Source organism: Perca flavescens, chromosome 10 (genome assembly GCF_004354835.1).
Source record: "Perca flavescens isolate YP-PL-M2 chromosome 10, PFLA_1.0, whole genome shotgun sequence".
NCBI lineage: Eukaryota > Metazoa > Chordata > Actinopteri > Perciformes > Percidae > Perca > Perca flavescens.
In genome coordinates this window covers 17,365,270-17,383,461 of record NC_041340.1, presented here as the reverse complement: position 1 = coordinate 17,383,461, position 18,192 = coordinate 17,365,270, and positions in this window count along the sequence as shown.

Genomic DNA, 18,192 nt, shown 5'->3' with positions numbered 1-18,192 from the left:
GATGCGAGATCCCATAATGAGAGTCTAGCAACTGCTAGTCTGCATGCAATAGGATAGCGCTACAACCAGGCAGAGCAACGAAGAAGGTAGCGAAGCTAGTTGATAGATTAAACTTTTGCCGTATCTGGTCGGCAAAACTCCGAACATATCTTCCTTTTTTAAGAATGATTTCTGTGCTGTTCTTTGTTCTTTTCTCAAAGAAAAGCTTAACTCCAAGTCTTCCAGAAGGCCGCTGTTCCTAGCAGCAGCAGCCATAAGCCCGCCTACCGACTTTATACATGATGCGATTGGCTTGACCAGAGTTTGGTTTTTCCAGCTCGCAAGCCAACAGAGAGTGCCTAGACCCCCCTGGCTGCAAATTAAATTTGCTGCCGCTAGGCTGCATCTAGATTTCTAGGCTAGCTCAGTGGCGCATCCGCCAGAAAAGGTTTCTAAGCTTCCGGATTTACTTCCATGATATATGACCAAGGGGGTAAGCTTCGCTTCAGAACTCGGACCTCCTATGGCGCCATTTTGATGCTACAAAGCGATCACCTTCCGTTAGCATTCCATTGACTGACATTCATTTTGACGTCACTTTGACAGCGAATAACATCACATCTGAAGTGTTTCAAGACTCTATTTGTCCATTGTTTATTTCTAAGGAAACAATGTGTAACACAATGTATAAAAGGCTCCATTACCTTGTATTGCACGTTATGGCTCCGTAGCAGACTTTTTTATAAAAATAGGGTAACGATTGTGTCATAACCAAGCGACTTACTGTCGCATAGTAGAGGAATTACCATATAGTACAGGAGAAGCTCGCAGGCAGTTTAGACTTACGTTAGCTGTTTAGGTTTAATTACTAATGTTAACTAGCATGTTAGTGATCAATACTTAGCCTGTGCCTATGTTATCTCCTTACATATACCTACACTCTCCGTCTCTGTAAGATTGGGAATGATTGAGATTTCTCTTGGCACAGCTACCAGAAGACTTCCAACTTTCAGACACGTTGCTCACGTCACATTTACGTTGTCTCTGTCAGTTGGAGGCTGCGCAGTAAAGCAAGAGATCACCTGAAAAGTGCTTCTAATAGCCTTCACTGGTCTCCGTCCAGAGCAACGGGGTCTATTGGTCCATTATGTCAATGGCTCGGACACTTCCCAAATCGTGACGTATGTCCTCATTCTCAATAGCAAATCCCCACCAATCGAAAGCATAACATCTTCTTGATGGATAAATTGATCAAATTAACTGTTGATTTTTGTTTTTTTATTCCCCAAATAGCTAATTAGCTAGTCTACATGAATAAAACATCACCAAAGGAAACAGGGACATAACGTTATAAACAATATAAACTCTACAGCAGCTGCAGCCACAAACCCATATTATAGCAAAAAGAAAGCAGCACAGTGTTTGAACAACCATCACAATGATATGTTATAATTGTACTCACCTGTCTGAACCGCTTTTTGGGAGTCTTGTGCACCGAGAGGTCCACCTCCGTCTGCTCCAGGTTCAACTGCCCTGCTTGTTCTCAAGTGTGCTAGCTAGCTAAATTAACCAGTCCGCTCAGCTTCTCTGTTCCACTGCGCTCCTTTTTGTTTTTTAAATGTTGAGCTGAATGAGGCTCTGGAGTTACATCCGAGGTTCTTGTCACAAAAAGCAGAAAGACCTTACCCACCTTACTGAAGGTAAAAGTTCATCAGTGAGTGAAGGCAGTCAGCGCTGGAGGGTCCATATGCGCATTTTAGCATGGTAGCCAAACAGCCTGCACCTGTATATATATATATATATATATATATATATATATATATATATATATACCTATACCCAATAGTTTGCTGCATGTCCTTTCCACTATCACTATTAAATAAAAGCACAAATACGCAAATAATAATCTAAAAGAAAAGGTTTGTGTTCATGATATGGTTACAGCTGGATCTTTAGGAAAAGAGACACTAAGAGAACTTCTTTGGGAGATGGCTAAAGCTGCCTGACAGCCTGTGTTGCCTTGACCATAAGTATGATAAGATGAGTAAAACTTTCAACTCTCCTGTCTGTCTCCACAGCTTTCCAGGTACAGTATTTGCACTTGGGCTGAAGTACTGTAAATAAGATTACTGTATGCTATGACATAGCTTTGACCTCATGACTGCTCGCCGGAGAAGCGGGCAAGCATGATGAACATTGTTCAGTAAACACCTTTCAGCTTACATTATTTGAGACTAAAAAATGTAAGAAAAATGAAAATGTGTGGGTACATTCACAGTGTTTGTTAACAGCATGTTGATTATGTTATTTCGGTATTTTTTTGATTGTCCTTCCTGTAATTGTGAAATGAACCCTGGAGTCTGAGTTATATCATGTCACTGAACATTAGGAACAACATTCATTTGCGTGCTCAGTTCAAGCTTTGTTTTGTATACAACATTTATCTGGCCATTCGGAGCATGGCAAACAATTCCTCCCTCATTAATGTCAGCAGTGACATTGTGACATCGGTTGAGCCTATTATTTCCCATAAGTCAGGTTAAGCCATTTATTGCCTGAACGATAATGTAGACATTAGTGGCCTTTGATTGAATGTCTATGTTTCCCTGTTGTTTTGTGTAGAGGTGCATGTGCACATGAAAAATGACCCCCCTAAAACCCCAAAGCAGTCACTTATACGACATGATTTCACTCTCTGCCATTAGAATAAATGATCTTTACCCTTGACAGCCACATAATTAATAGTGATGTGTAGCAGGTCCATTTCAACGGACCCACTTAATCTAATTTTGTTTCCACTCCGCGATTTGTAAATTACTGCAAAATGACGAGCCATTTACCACTGTCTCTGCCTGCGACAATGGCAATTTTTCTTCCTGTGTAATTCTCTTTTTTTGTGGATCTCTTAGCTGAGGATACTAAAAAAGAAACACTCATCTCTTCTTCTATGTTCTTCTCCCTCTCACTCTTCCCCCTCCTGCCTCTACTTTTTGTTCTGCTGCTTCCCAACTCCCTTACTCCCCTCTCTGCTTTTCTCTCCAATTTAGCAGATGTCTAAGCCGCTGAGACCCTCCAACACATTAGCTGTTTTACAGCCTTCCCCGAACACATATGAGCACTGATCTAAAATATCAGCACTACAAATGCCTCGTCCACATTCCATTATTTGCCACTAAATGTTAAGCGTTTATATTCACACAGTGTTACATTGACATTTGAGAACAAGAAGTTAGAGTGTGGCCTGGTGATTTGCTGGGCCATTATACATATCAACTGTGAACATGCCAACAAATGAAAATGATCCACATCCAAAGACCTGTTTCCCTTTGTTCACTGTCCAGAGAATTGTCAGAGAGTTATCTATTGATAAAAATTGTCACTTAAAGAACTGACAGGGAAAAGGTTACACCAGCCTCAGCAAACTGAAGACATTCTGCTCCAAATGTCACAAAAGAATATTCTACTCAATAATCAGCCAAAGAAAGAAACAACTTGTGGAGCATGCTCAACATGGAGGTGAAAAAATGTAAATTGCTCAAAGGGTTAATTTGCTGCATCATGTTTGAGTTGCTATTTAGTGTACACTGTAAGACCTCTGGATAATGTCTTCATTTCAAAATGAAAAGGCTTAAGTTGGAACGATCACATCGTTTTTCTCTATCTAATACTGTCTGTATATACCCATGGGCTGATTTACACAGAAACTGGAACAGACGTCTCGTCTGTCCTCACATAATGCAAAGGGTATGGCACTAAGCCAAAAATAATGGAGGGCGAAGGCTTGCCTTCCTCTTTTCTTCGAGAATTAATGAGGCAAAGCAAAATGTTTAAACAAACCTCTTTGCCCCAAGGAGAGCAGGGCCCTGACCTTACTACCATTCGCAATGTCAACTAGGTGGACTGTCATTTTATACATGCCACAGAAGACTGATGGAGCCTGACAAACGCCACCAAGTAAGAGAAAATACAATTAGCAGGCTCGTTGGACAGGGCAGGAGCCACCCATTTATTTAAAATGCTGGGTGACAGCTACTACTGTGGCTGCTGCCCCACATGTCTGTTCTGTTCCGTGCGTGTCAGCGTTGCCAGTATGAACTGTTAACCTACATACTAGAGGCTTAAAATTATCGTATTTTGAGAAAAATGATCAGAACCACGAGAACAAATAGGCATTATTGCATTACAAAATGCGTATTGAAGCGACTTTTTGACACACCTACAAATCTAACCACATTAGTTTTTTTTTGTTTTTTTTAAAGGGGTAGTTCTTGATATCCAGAGCATTAATATAGAAGTAAACAACTATTTCGTAAAGATGTAGTGGAGTAGTGTCGTCATGAGCAAAGAATGAAGTCACACTCCCTCTGTGTGTGTTGTAATCTAAGCTTCTCTGTTCTTTGTTTTAAAAGCCGGCCCAGCCGCGCGTGCGCGTTAGTGGGGAGCAGGTCCAGATTGGGACTCATTTTCAGCCCTGGAGATTCATGCCTTACACCGGGCCACTTTAGTTCACGACTGACTATATTAAAATAATGTAATTAAAACCTCAGAATATAAGTCTGCAATAGGCGCACTGTTCTCTACAGCCTTGTAATTCATTGTATTTTTGAAAAATATCATCATTTCCAATTCTGAACAGTAGCCTAAGTTTTGCTTCACAGTGAACACATAATGGGTCACTAATAACACTTGGGCATAGAAAGTTGTTATATTGTAACTAATGTGATCACTGCAAAAAAAAAAAATGCTCTTCTTACTTAGTATTTTTGTCTCGTTTCCAGTCCAAATAACAAAAAAAAAAAAATCTTACTTCAGGTTGCATTTACTAAACAAGTATGAAAAAACATCTCCAAATTAAGTGATTCTTTGCTTAAAACAAGCTACATTATCTGCCAATGGGGTAAGAAAAATTATAGTTTTAGATTTAGCTTGTTTTAAGCAACAACAAAAAACAATAACTTAAAGTGATGGTTCGGAGTAATTTCACCCTAGGGTCCTTTGCATGACCTCAAGCAAAACACCCCCCCAGAAGCTTTTTTCACCTGGGTCGAACATTGGACGAGTTAGCGTTATCATATAGCTTAGTGCAGGTGCTAATGGATCCGAGAGTGTCTCTTGTACAATACCCCACTAATAATGCCCGAAATGATACCAAACTTCTACACTAGTACAAATAGGTTATGTACTCATAAAACGATGGATTGGAAAGTTTGTAAGTACACCACAAGTTTATGTAAATAACACTTGCCTGCTGGCTTCTGCTCTCTGCTGTTGTTGTTGCTGATGTAATACGAGTGCTTAGGGCCGTCTACAAATTACCACACCGAAAAGAGATACAACAAAAATATTTATTAATTTAGCTTATTTTTTAAAGTAAGTGCTGTAGTATAACTAGCAGGAGACAAGTTATAATTGAGGTAAGTTCGGACACATTAACTTATTTAATCGTTAAATTCATAAATATTTTTGTTGTATCTCTTTTCGGTGTTGTAATTTGTAGACGGCCCTAAGCACTCAGCAGCAGCAGCAGCAGCAGAGAGCAGAAGCCAGCAGGCAAGTGTTATTTACATAAACTTCTGGTGTACTTACAAACTTTACAATCCATTGTTTTATGAGTACATAACCTATTTGTACTACTGTAAAAGTTTGGTATCATTTCGGGCATTATTAGTGGGGTATTGTACAAGAGACACTCTCGGATCCATTAGCACCTGCACTTAGCTATTCAGCTGATAACACTAACTCGTCCAATGTTCGACCCAGATGAAAAAAGCTTCTTGGGGGGTGTTTGGCTCAAGGTCATATTGCAAAGGACCCTAGGGTGAAATTATTCCGAACCATCACTTTAATTTAGGTTTTTTTTTTTTTCAGAAAACAAGACATAATTTCTTATGCCATTTCACTTGTCTAGTAAATGTATCTTGAATTAAGAATATTTAGATATTTGAACTGGAAACAAAAGATACTAAGTAAGAAAAGCTCTTTTTTCAGTGATAATGTTTGCTTATTCACACACTATGGTACAACAGCAGCTTACCTGTGTCTTTCACAGTGAGAGCATTAGTCTCTTCACAACCTGGTCCTGGCTCTGTTTCTGACACTAAATTACATTTTTTACATTTATTTCTCACCACAAATATCCCCTTTTTACAAAGCTTTCAAATCAAGTCAAGTCAGTTTCATTAATGTATTGCTGAATCATCAGGTATCATTAATTATCTCAGGGCATTTTTCATTGAGCAGGGCTCTTCATTACTATTAGTTCTTCTGAATGACAATCCTACCTGCCCATTCTGGTGTGTTGGGCTCATGACTGAAGCTTGGTAACGTTACCGGGCCTTGCTCTTCACTGTTAGCAGCAAACCGGACTAGAGGCGGCTGCTGCTGAAGAGCTACAACAAAAAGTTTGATACATGAATGGTGGTTTGCAGACAACGTTGTTTTGCACGGTCACAAACATCTTGCACTGCTCTTAACTACCTTAACGTTAGCTTACTTACTGGCCTCGTCGTCTTCATTTGTTTTTTTTGAGGAAAAATGTGCTCAGCTTAAAACATTTGGCCGCGTCAGTTTCCAAAGCTTTCTTCTTTTTTATTCCGCCTTTGCGCTTCCTGTTATCCATTTTTATCTGACTTTTTTTTATTTTGAGCAACTTGCAAGGTGCCGTGTCGGTGGCGGGGCCTGGGAGTCAAAAGATAATCACTTCATCATTAACCTGCAGGCTGCACTCTGTGAGAAAATATTAAATAAAAAAGAGTGGGACTGCGGTAAAATAATAAATAAAAAGAGTGGGACTGCGGAAAAATAATAAATAAAAAGAGTGGGACTGCGGTAAAATAATAAATTAAAAAGTGGGGCTGCTGTGAGTGCAGGCAACCTAGGGACAGCATCCATATTTCAACCCAGTGCCATGACAACAACGGCCCGCGCGGCCAAAAAAACAGACCGGTGCTCCCGATTAGCCAATCCGGGCCTGGTAGGGAGTATCTGAGTAGGGAACAGTCTGTGAAAGCTGTGTGGAGGCAAGCTAATTGAATAAATAACTGGGCTTACTAGCTGCAAATAAATGTTGAGCTCATCAGAGACAGAACAACATCACAGCTTACACAAAGCACGATTTGCTGGAAAGAGGTCGCGTGAAAAGATCCGTGAACACAGATGTGGGATCCATATTTTGCTATCCTGATCATGTCAGGAAAAAGACAGCACAGACTAAACCAACTACTAACTGTATCCGTCACAAAAATGATTGTACATTATGGCACTTTTAGCATTATTGATTGTGCATCGTACAACGCGCAAAATTATCGCACAAATACGATAATTATTGTACACCTGGTGTGTGTTTGTGTGTGTGTGTGTGTTAACGCGCCTGTATTTCTGTACCTAATGTATTAGGATTTGACCTTTGTTATTGGTACGGTAAGTCGAAAACAGCCTTTGTGTACAGTGGATAACTGTCTTCATCCTCAGGCAGAAGTGGCCATGCTGCCTGGCAGCATTCAATACCCACATTAGGCCACGTAATAAACAATTTTCTAAATGGGTTGTGCATGGGAAAAGGCAACTTCTGGGAGAGATAACTAGGACTGTAGAGAACATTGATTGATTGAGTATCCTGTGGCTGATTCCTCCATAGCTTTCATATTATCCAATGACAGCAAGAAGAAAATCAGTTTATTTAAGAAGCCTATACCCCCTGAGACAGTGAGGGAAAGAGAGAAAATGAGAACAAAAAAAAAGACAGAAAATGAAACATGGGGTTACAGAGAGAGGGGAGGAAAGAGAGATCGAGAGGCAGAAGCAAAGTGCAAGAGTGCGAAATGTGTTTCCAGTACAACCAAGGCAGCAACAGTGACGATGAAAGCCATGTATCGATTGGTTGTAGCAAACTGTAAAACAAGGTCCTGCCAAGCTGTGGGCTATTGTAAATGACAGCACGAGGAATGTTCGGCTGATATTTAGTTTTCAATGATTCTATTTCAGGGTAAGAACCAGCAGCCACACGGGCCTCCTTTAGAGGAAAAGCATCTCAATAGAGCACTGTTTGCAGACAGGTCAGAGAGGCAAGCATGTGTGAGGTGTGTGGGGGTGAGCATCCACAGTAGACAGGCAATCGGACAATGTCTCTCAGGGACTGTGATGCGGCCAAACAAGAGTCTGCTGAGGAGAGAACTTGAAAGAAAAGGCAAATTTTTCAGGGTTGAAATGAAAAGGAGTGAGAATTACTCACTCACACTCAACACCCCCCCACCTTCTGGTCTCCACCACCCACAAACCTACACCCTGTCAACTCCAACACCTTTTCATCATCACAGGAAATAACTTAAAAGGAGCCAATATTCAGAACATATACAAAATATATAAATACTGTATACTGTGTACTTACAAACTTTACAATCCATTGTTTTATGAGTACATAACCTATTTGTACTAGTGTAGAAGTTTGGTATCATTTCGGGCATTATTAGTGGGGTATTGTACAAGAGACACTCTCGGATCCATTAGCACCTGCACTTAGCTATTCAGCTGATAACGCTAACTCGTCCAATGTTCGACCCAGATGAAAAAAGCTTCTTGGGGGGTGTTTGGCTCAAGGTCATATTGCAAAGGACCCTAAGGGTGAAATTACTCCGAACCATCACTTTAATTTATTTTTTTTTTTTTCAGAAAACAAGACATAATTTCTTATGCCATTTCACTTGTCTTGTAAATGTTCAGAACATATACAAAATATATAAATACTGCTGTGAGTTTATGTAGCACCTTTGTGTAGGTGCTTACCTGTTAGTTGTACAAGCTGCAATATATGGTGTGAAACCCTCTGGCATAAAACAAATCCGTACATAGCAGTTGCTGTTGATGCATTTGAAACACTCCCTCAATAAGAGAGTTGACAAAAGAAAAGTAAAATGTGCCGCTAATGCCCTGGCAGTCTCTGATCTACATTATTAGTTTTAGATCTTACATCTTAAATGAAACTTAATGTCATTGTGCTAATACATATATAAAATATTACTGAGAAAATGTGTCCATTTTCAGTCACCCTGGCAGCGTGACTCAAGGGATGGCAATGACGGTCTGTCAACCACTTTGGTCCAGACTGAAATATTTCAACAACTATTGAATGGATTGGCATGACTTTAAGTCCAGACATTCTCTCCAGAGAATGAATCCTACTGACTTTGATCCCCTGACTTTTCATCTCTCGTAATAAAAAAAAAGCAGGTAAACCTTTTGACTTGCTCAGTGAAATATCTCAACATTAACTGGATGAATTGGCAAAGAATCTTGTGCATACATTTCCAGTCCCCAGAGGATGAATTTGGTGATCCTCTGACTATCTAGCAACTCCATGAGGTTGGCATTTGTGGTGTTGATTGAAATATTTACGATGGATAAATTGCCATGAAATTGGTACCAGCATTCATGTTAGCATGATAACACACTAAGCAAAGATGGTGAACATAATACCAAATAGATAGCATACTGACGTTAGCATTTAGTTCATTGTTTAAATTATTTTCCAAGTCATTCACAATTTAACATTTCCCTGAACTGTATACTATATTACTGTAACTGTATACTGTGTAACTGTTATTTGCTGTATATCACAAAATTCCCAAAATGTCCCAACAACCAAACCAAAATACTTGCTGCATTTGCTTAAATGAAAATGATAGCCAGCGTCTCATTATTTAAGGCCCAGTCAGTACTTTTTGCCCATGTAAATTACAGTTATATTCACATATGCAATTGAGAAGTTTGAGTTTTCAATGCAAAATAAGCATTCTGTCATCAGAAAATATTAGGGGTGTCCCCGACTAAGAATTGACATAGTCGAATCAGAATTGTCAAGTCATTCCTATCGTCGACTGATCGTTGAATCATGTCAAGCATTCAGCAGCTGGCACCCGGTGACAGTAAGCGGAGCACATAGAGCAAAAGGCTACTGTCCTGCTGTGCGCGCTCTCTGCTTCATTTACAATCCTTTTGTAATAATGTTGGATTTTCTACCACAAACGCAAACTTTGCCTATAGCGCCGCGGCTTGCTGGTCTAGTGTGTGGGATTTGGTGATCACTGGGGCTGATGGATCATGCCGTGGGCTTCGCTTTGGATCACGGCGGTGCTCATGTATCTAGCGGTGGCACAGTGGCCGTTCCAGCGATCAGGGTTACAAAAATATGTTTATGCACTACAATTATCAATGTTAACAAGCACATTTTAAGCTCTGTTTTCTCAGCGTTTAGCTGTTATGTGAGAGACGCATTTTTTTATAAGGGGTGCGTAGGCCTACTACGCAGGAGGTGGCGGTACGCAGTAAAAAGTGAGGGTACACATGTGGACAACACAACTTGCATCTTACTTTTTTGAAATTATCTTTAACTATTTGAAAGTGCACCCACATTTTAGATTTTCTTTCCCCTTTTCAGTTAAAGATTTAAATTCCTGCCGCCAAGATGCTCCTCCATCGGTCGCGGATCATGGAAGGTGAAACTTAAATCTGTCATGGAACGGTTGGATTTATTCACGCGCTTTAAAAAGATTTATTTAACAATTTCTTTCTTTTTAAAATTTTTATTTACAGCATTATATGTTGATATGTATATCAAAATATGCTGTATATTAACTCATTGAGAGAAAACATGTAGATATATGAATATCAGACATTGAGCACCCCCGTGTAGCCAAAATGGCATATCATCTCTGCGAAGATTTGACGATTTGCGATTGGCAGTCGAATCAGGCCCCTTTGATCAAAGCTTTGAATATTGGGCAACACTTTACTTGAAGGTATCTACATAAGAGTGACATGACACTGTCATGGCACAGTCATGACACATGAACCCTAACCATAACCATAACTTGTCATGACAAAAACCGAATGACACTTACTAAAAGAAGTGTTAAACGTTTATGACTTGTTTATAATGTTTATGACACGTTCATGACAGTGTCATGTCACTCTTATGTAGAACCTTCAAGTAAAGTGTAACCGAATATTTGACTATTCGAGGTCACCCCTAGAAAATATTAGTGAATTGTTTACATCACAACATCAATGTGTTAAAAGACCTGTCAACTAATTTGATAGGAAATTAAAATCTTGTATCTCATTTGTTGATGGTGGTTTTGTTTGCCTTTAATTATGACTATGTCTGATTTAAGCAGCTTGAGTTTATGTACTATTAGTATTCTCTCTCCCAAATATCCAGAATGATTGACTCCCAGAGATTGAAGTTATATTAACAGGCTGTTTTACATGTCCCATGGTGCTCTTCTCACAATGGGGCTCTTAATCCAGCCCTTTAGGTGTCTACTTATGTGCTTTTATGGATGATGGAGCCAACATTGAGCCCACGCCTGTGGCACCTTTGCCTTTTTCCATTTGCACTTCCTTCATGGGTAAAACAACACACAATTTTCACACAAAAGCCTTATGTAATGACAGTGAGAGAGGTTTCTATTATTTATATATGGAATGGTTATTTAAAGGACCCGACCCCCTCCACTTTTTAGTCTCTTCAGTTGTTATCTCTCCTGCTTTTACGATCTCATTCTCTTTTTCGTTGCTGGTTGATTTTCTGAGGCATTTTTGCGAGATGGGTGTTGTGCGTGTTGTTCCACATGTACAGTATGCATGTGCATTTCCATGACAATGCTCAGAGCCAAACATAGAGCTACTTGCATTTCAAGTAAGCCAGGTCCCTCTTTCACCATGCAGCCACCTCCTTAAATGAATATTTGCACTGTATTGATTAGCATTAAACCCACAGCAGTGTTCTTCATTTGCATGTTGCAGCCAGGACTCATCACTGGGGAGAAAAAAAGAAATGATAAGAGCCATGAAAAAAGAAGGAGAGATGGGAAAACCTGGGGGATGCAAAAAGAGAGATGGGATGTAGGTAGTGTGGGTGGTGGCAAAGATATTTAAAAAAATCTTTTCTCTCAACAGGGCTTCCCTTAATAATCCACCCATTATCTTGTGTTTCTTTGTTCACCATTGGGACTCAGACTGCTATGCTATACAATCTGGCCCTCATCAGTGCAGACAGCCTGATAGAGAGAGGAAGCAGCGCGGCTGGCAGAAGTGTAAGGTTGGCCAGGAACCTCACTGTAGGATACCACAGAGATAATAATGTGTGGAGGCAAGCAGGAGCCATGTATGTCTTGCAAAAGAATAATTGCTACCCTTTCAAGAGCCATTTCTTAATTGGCCTGGCTGTTGTTGAGGGAAACCTGGAGAGGAGACAGTTGAGAGAAAGACTGAGAGAAAGAGAAGGGGGAGAGAGTTAGAAGAGGAGGAGAGAGAGCATCAGCTTCAAATGCGACCAGCCAATGTAATGGGCATTATCAGTTGTCATCACCCTATGATTATTCTTCAGAAGGGTCAAACTGCACCTACTTCACATTCAGGGTCAGGTCAGAGTTTTGACAGATCAAACTGTTTTCACACTCTACTGCATGTCTCGTCAGGTAAGAAGACTGAAGAGAGCTATTGAAAGTTATTTCAAAACTTCAAACATTACTATATAGGGAGTTGCAGTTATGACAATATATATTTGATGTATTCTATTTTCTTATTTTTTGCAGCATTAAAATTACATGTTCAGAGCTGGGGTTTTTTTTTAGTTTAAACGGCTTCCTAAGTTGAGCATAAAATATGCATATTCACTTGCCTAAACCATTATCTTAACGTTCTGTGGAATAGATTGATATCTAGCTAGTTCACAAAGAAAACAGTTGCCAAAATAGAGCTTTGTTATCCCACTCATTTTTACCTCAATCACAATGAGTTTGTTGGATGATGAAGAGTGTGCAGTTTGTTTTGGTGACGCTATGTATTTAACAATTATTTTACTGCCTTTATTTGATTCTATATGTGTCTTTGTCTGCCTGTCTACTTTTCGCTTCACTGTCATGCCCAAACAAAGGAACAGCGTGTGCTGCAAGACCAACAACATAAACGTTCTAAAGAAGTCCGTTGGTGATGGTGTTACATTTTTATTCATAAGAAACCACTCTTGACGTCCCATCCGCATCAGCAAAACCTCTGGTTGAAAATAAAGTTGAGATGCGCAGCAGCAGTTCTAATGCAGAAACAGTATACAACACGACAAAGAGAAAAGAGTCCAGCGTGTGGGATTTGCTGATGGATGAAATGCTGCGGCTTACATTTGAATTCTCCTCAGCACTGTCCACAAACCTTTGCATTGTTATGGCTCCAGTGTTTTGTGAAACCAGCTGTGTGTGAAACGTGTCAAGAATACACACAGACATTCTTCTTTGCACCTATCTGTAAAATAGAATGTTTGAAGTTATTCATTGTTTTTATTACCTTTTTAAATTAAAAGTTATTTTTTTCTGTTCTGCATAAGATCTGCTATGAGACATCCTCACTTGTATTTGTCCTGTAGAGAGCATGATAGCCATGCTGTGTAGAGAGCACAAAGAGACATGAAAGTGGAATGATAAAAATGTCCAGTTTGATGTTTCTATTCCTACAAAATGCCTTTTAAAAGGCACGCTGTTGTTTGTCTGTACTTAAATGTTGGTGCTAATGTAATGATTGCGATTAATCTTTGCCCCTTTCTCCGTGGGTTGGCTTTGTAACTTTAGATTTGATCTTTGTGTGTGCGAACCAAAAGCCTGCTCAACTATGGGCTCTGGCCTGCCACACCAGACAAGTCTCAGGCAGCATTTTCAAAAGCTCATCTGGAGCTCTTTCACTGTCTCTCTTTAGAGTGCCAGGTGTCTATTGAAGGATTTTGCAACATTTTGCGATGGAAACAAAATCTGAGCTTTGCAGAGGTACCTATGTTAACAATCTTATGACAAGATAATGGCATTTTAGGCTTAATTCACAGATTGTAAAGCTGTTACGGTGACATTAGTCTCGCATTGCCAGACTTTCTCTCACAGTGCTGCGGAGGAGGGTCTGGCGAATCCACACAGCATTGCAGAACGGGAGAAAAATGTGCTCTGGTGTCTATAAACCAATCACAATCGTCATGGGCGGCACTAAGTGCCAGATGGAGCCCCGGTGCTGCTGCAAAATAGCCTCGGGAAGGAACTTGTTTTGGTGGAACATGTGTCTGTTCAAAAATAGTTTAAGTCGTGCAACAGAAAACTCAGATTGGACAGATAGTCTAGCTAGCTGTCTGGATTGACCCTGCAGAGATCTGAAGAGCAGTGAACCATAGTCCTCATAAATTGTCCAGAGTTTAGAATGCCAACACAGAGAAAGGGAAAGTAACAGACATCCGGCCAAAAAGAAGGATATCCGGCGGAATTTCCGGCGGCACCGGAGCAATCCCGGAAGTGGAACGTCTTGGATAGAAACTACCGTGACTGTGACCCACCCTTTCTCCCAGTCTGAAATGAACTGGACTGAGTGGATCTGAATTAATTTTCGACCTCCTCGCAGTGATTTACCTTATCAAAAGAGGATAGCTACTGAGCTGACTACGAGGTGGCGTACAGTAGGACCCTACTAACCCACCTCTCTAGTACCCATAGCAACTGATAACACCTATTTAATGGAGTGATAACATTCAAAGCGGTTGCAGAGAGAGAAAGGAGAGAAAAAAGCCACCAGGACACAGTTCAGTGTGTGTGTGCAGGGATAGGTGGTGTTGTTGAGTCTTCTTTACCTTGTCTGCACCTCTGTTGCCGTGGGAGCAGTAGTCATGGAGCTTCTCTTCAACCAGGAGATATTCCAAGCACACACACTCGAACTCAGGAACTATGGCACACACAGACTAAATGCATCAGGCAGATACACAAACAGACACAGACAGGCTCACAGACACAGACAGGCTCACAGACACAGACAAACAATCACAAATACACATTGTTCAGGTTGCAAGCAAGACAGAGCTCACAATTTGTAACAAACTGATTTTTCCCCTCTGCCACAATATGTTCATACCTCAATAATGTTTTATTTGGGCAAATTCTGCAGACTTGTTTCAGCAGGTTAAGTGATGTGATTCATTCAGCATTCAGACTCAACCTTGAGAATAATATTTGATTTTTGGGAGTGAAAAGACAAGACAGATCATTCTGTGTTCAGGCCTTAGGACAAATGTGCAAACACGTTAACTCTTACTATAAATAGATGACAAAATTAAAGAGGCAGTACTGTAAGTAAGATTTATATGACCCATAACACAAACTGACCGATATATATAGTATTTTCAGGTGGTTGATGGGTTTGATGATCAATACTATTGACTTAACAATTACTCATAACCCCCCAGTGACAGTGTACATTTTAGATTACTTTTTCTCTGTTGGTTATGATTCAGATTGCTTATCAAAAGCCACCATCACCGGATACTGCATTTGCATGACATTTGACAAAAAAATCAACAGCTTGCAGACTCACTGCAAAACATGCCCTCTCAGAGCAATGATCCTTTTGGACATAGTTAGGGTTAAGGTTTCAGTAGAAATGTGTCTAAATCTGTAGCATGGACTTTAGATAAAGGCCATAACTATAGCACTGTCCTGTTTGGAAATATTAAACATTGTGATTTCAGGTCTGCCAGAACTCCTCATTAGAAGCCTCATGTCAGCAGGGTATTGATGAAGTTTTGTCATCTCCCTCCTGCTGAGATGGGAAAGAGGTTGGTGTGCCCTTGTTAAAGTTTTTTAAATTAATTTCTCAAATTATCTCAACCTCACTGGGGATGTCCCAGTCAGTGGACAGTGAAAAGGTGGCAGGGAATGAGGAGAGGGAGAGCAGGGATGATTATTATCACACACCAGAAAATGGACCCACAAATGCACGACTCAGGTGAGTAAAGTTCAGTGGTTTTATTAGCACACTAATAAAACTTACAGGAAACAGTGTCCAAAAAACAGGCAATGGTCAAAGATCCGAGGGAAACAGGAATTCAGGAATACAGGACACAACGGAGGACAAACGCTCGAAGGCTGCACACTAGGAAAACGGACGATCTTGCACAGGAGCGAAGGAAATACTGGACTTTAATACACAAGACAGGGGAGACAATGAGACACAGGTGCAACACATAGGGGCGGGGACAGGTAATCACAAAGGCGGGAAGGCAAAGACAGGAAGTAAAACAAGACATAACATGGGAGAGCAGAGAGACTACAAAATAAAACAGGAAAAAACTACAACAGAAAACCCACAATCGTGACAATTATGAAATAGAGGTTCTAAGATACACTTGAACTGGGTACATTTCCAAACCTGGTCAGCGTCTTGGACCTCTAAGCCACAAGGAGAACCTAAAGCTTGAACACGGAACGTGAGACGTATTCTGGTAAAACAATATTGTTAAAGATATATAAAGTTTATTTGCTTTCAGTAAGAGAATACATCAGTGTTTTTGCAGTTCCTCTAATTGAAGTCTTTACATATTATAGATCATGTAGTTCTCCTTGCAAATTAATCAATGCCATTAAACTTGCAATGTGCCACGACACAAACAATAAAGCAGACAGCTTTCATCAGGAACATAATCTCTGGCAGGTTTTTAACAGAGACACAAGCACCTGAGCTCCCTTGTTTTTGCAGTCTTCAAACTGCCATTTAAGCCACCTGTTCATGAGTTGGTTTTTCAAATTCCGTTCTGCACTTCACTCCAGTGTTTATGTGCACAGCTTTCAGAAAAGGAAAACACTGATTAACTATTAATCCATTTGTTGTCAGTGGTGTCCTTCCCACTATTCAGTTAGCTGATTGAATGGTTTTAAAAAACTTTGAGTGTTTGTTTGACACATTTTCTTTACTGTTTCTCTGATTGTTTAGCCCTAATGCCTATACAGTTGCCACAAGAGCAATGGAACATGCATTTACAAATATAGTGCCTTAAACATCCAAAAGCTGTAAATGTTCTTTCTCAAACTAAATTATACACATATTGTTTCTGCATTTGATTACCTGTGTATAGAATATCAAAAGGACCTTGTCTAGAGCATGCAGAGAGCAACTCTAATGAGGCTGCTTTAAACCTGGAAATTGAAATAAAATGTCTTGTATTAGATTTTGCATGTACTAACCAAATATTTTCTCAATAAAAGCATCTTCAAGTGTCTCATTAAGAGGCTTTTCTCGCCCTCGCATTAATACCCATATTTAGGTTTACCTCTAGTGACTGTAGTAATAATGACAGGAGCAATCCAGGAGTAAGGTGACGTAAGTATAAAGGCCTTTTTACAGTCGCCGCAGCCGACTGCTGCCAGTTCTGCCGTTGTTTAGCTTCCTCTTCTTCTTCTAGTCTGTAGAAATAGCAAAGTCGGTAGCCTTTCCTCATTACTGTTCAGGAGAAGACTGCAACTAGTGTCGCAACCACCACGTGCGAGTATAAATAGTTACAGCACTCCCATGACGTCACATTTGCCGGCGAGTATACCAGACGCCTAAGAGCGTCAAACTCTGTAAGAAGGTAGACTGGAGTGGTGGATGGATCATACAAACACAGCACTTTCACCCAGAACACTGGAGTTTGTGTCCCAGAACAAACGGAACTACATCACATTCTGTGTCATGTGCATAACTGGAAGTGGCATAACAAGTGTACTGATTTTAACCCAAACTATGATCTTTTTCTTAAAATAACCAAGCAGTTTTGTTGCCTAAAACTAACCAAGTAGTTTTTGTGCCTAAACCTAACCAAACTGTGACCATTTCACAACGTTAACAACATGTTTAAAACTGCAACCGTTACGTTTAGATATGAGGATGAAATTATTTCCTGCTACCGCTAATTTATGAAATGCTCAGTCAGTCAGTATTGCTAACTCGCACACACACACAAACACACAGACACAGAGACACACACACACACACACACACACACACACACACACACACACACACACACACACAGTTTATGAAAGGCTCCTATGGGTTGTGTTAGAGGGTAGGAATAAACAACCTATATGGTCATATTGGTTGGAGGACTTGTTCATTAACACAACAATCAGGTCCAGTAATGGCAGATAGATGACAAACGCATAATGCTGTAATATAAAAAAAACAATGCACAATTAAGATATAAGCATGAAACACAAGGATACTGTATGGCTAAATGTATGCAGTAGGCCTGGCAAACTCGATTCTTTTTAAGGATTCGGGCTATTCTGAGTCACTCACTAAACTGATCCGGGTTGTGCGAGTCACTTGAGTCAGTATTGCTAAATCGCCAAGGAAACTCAGTCCTACTTGCCACCTAAT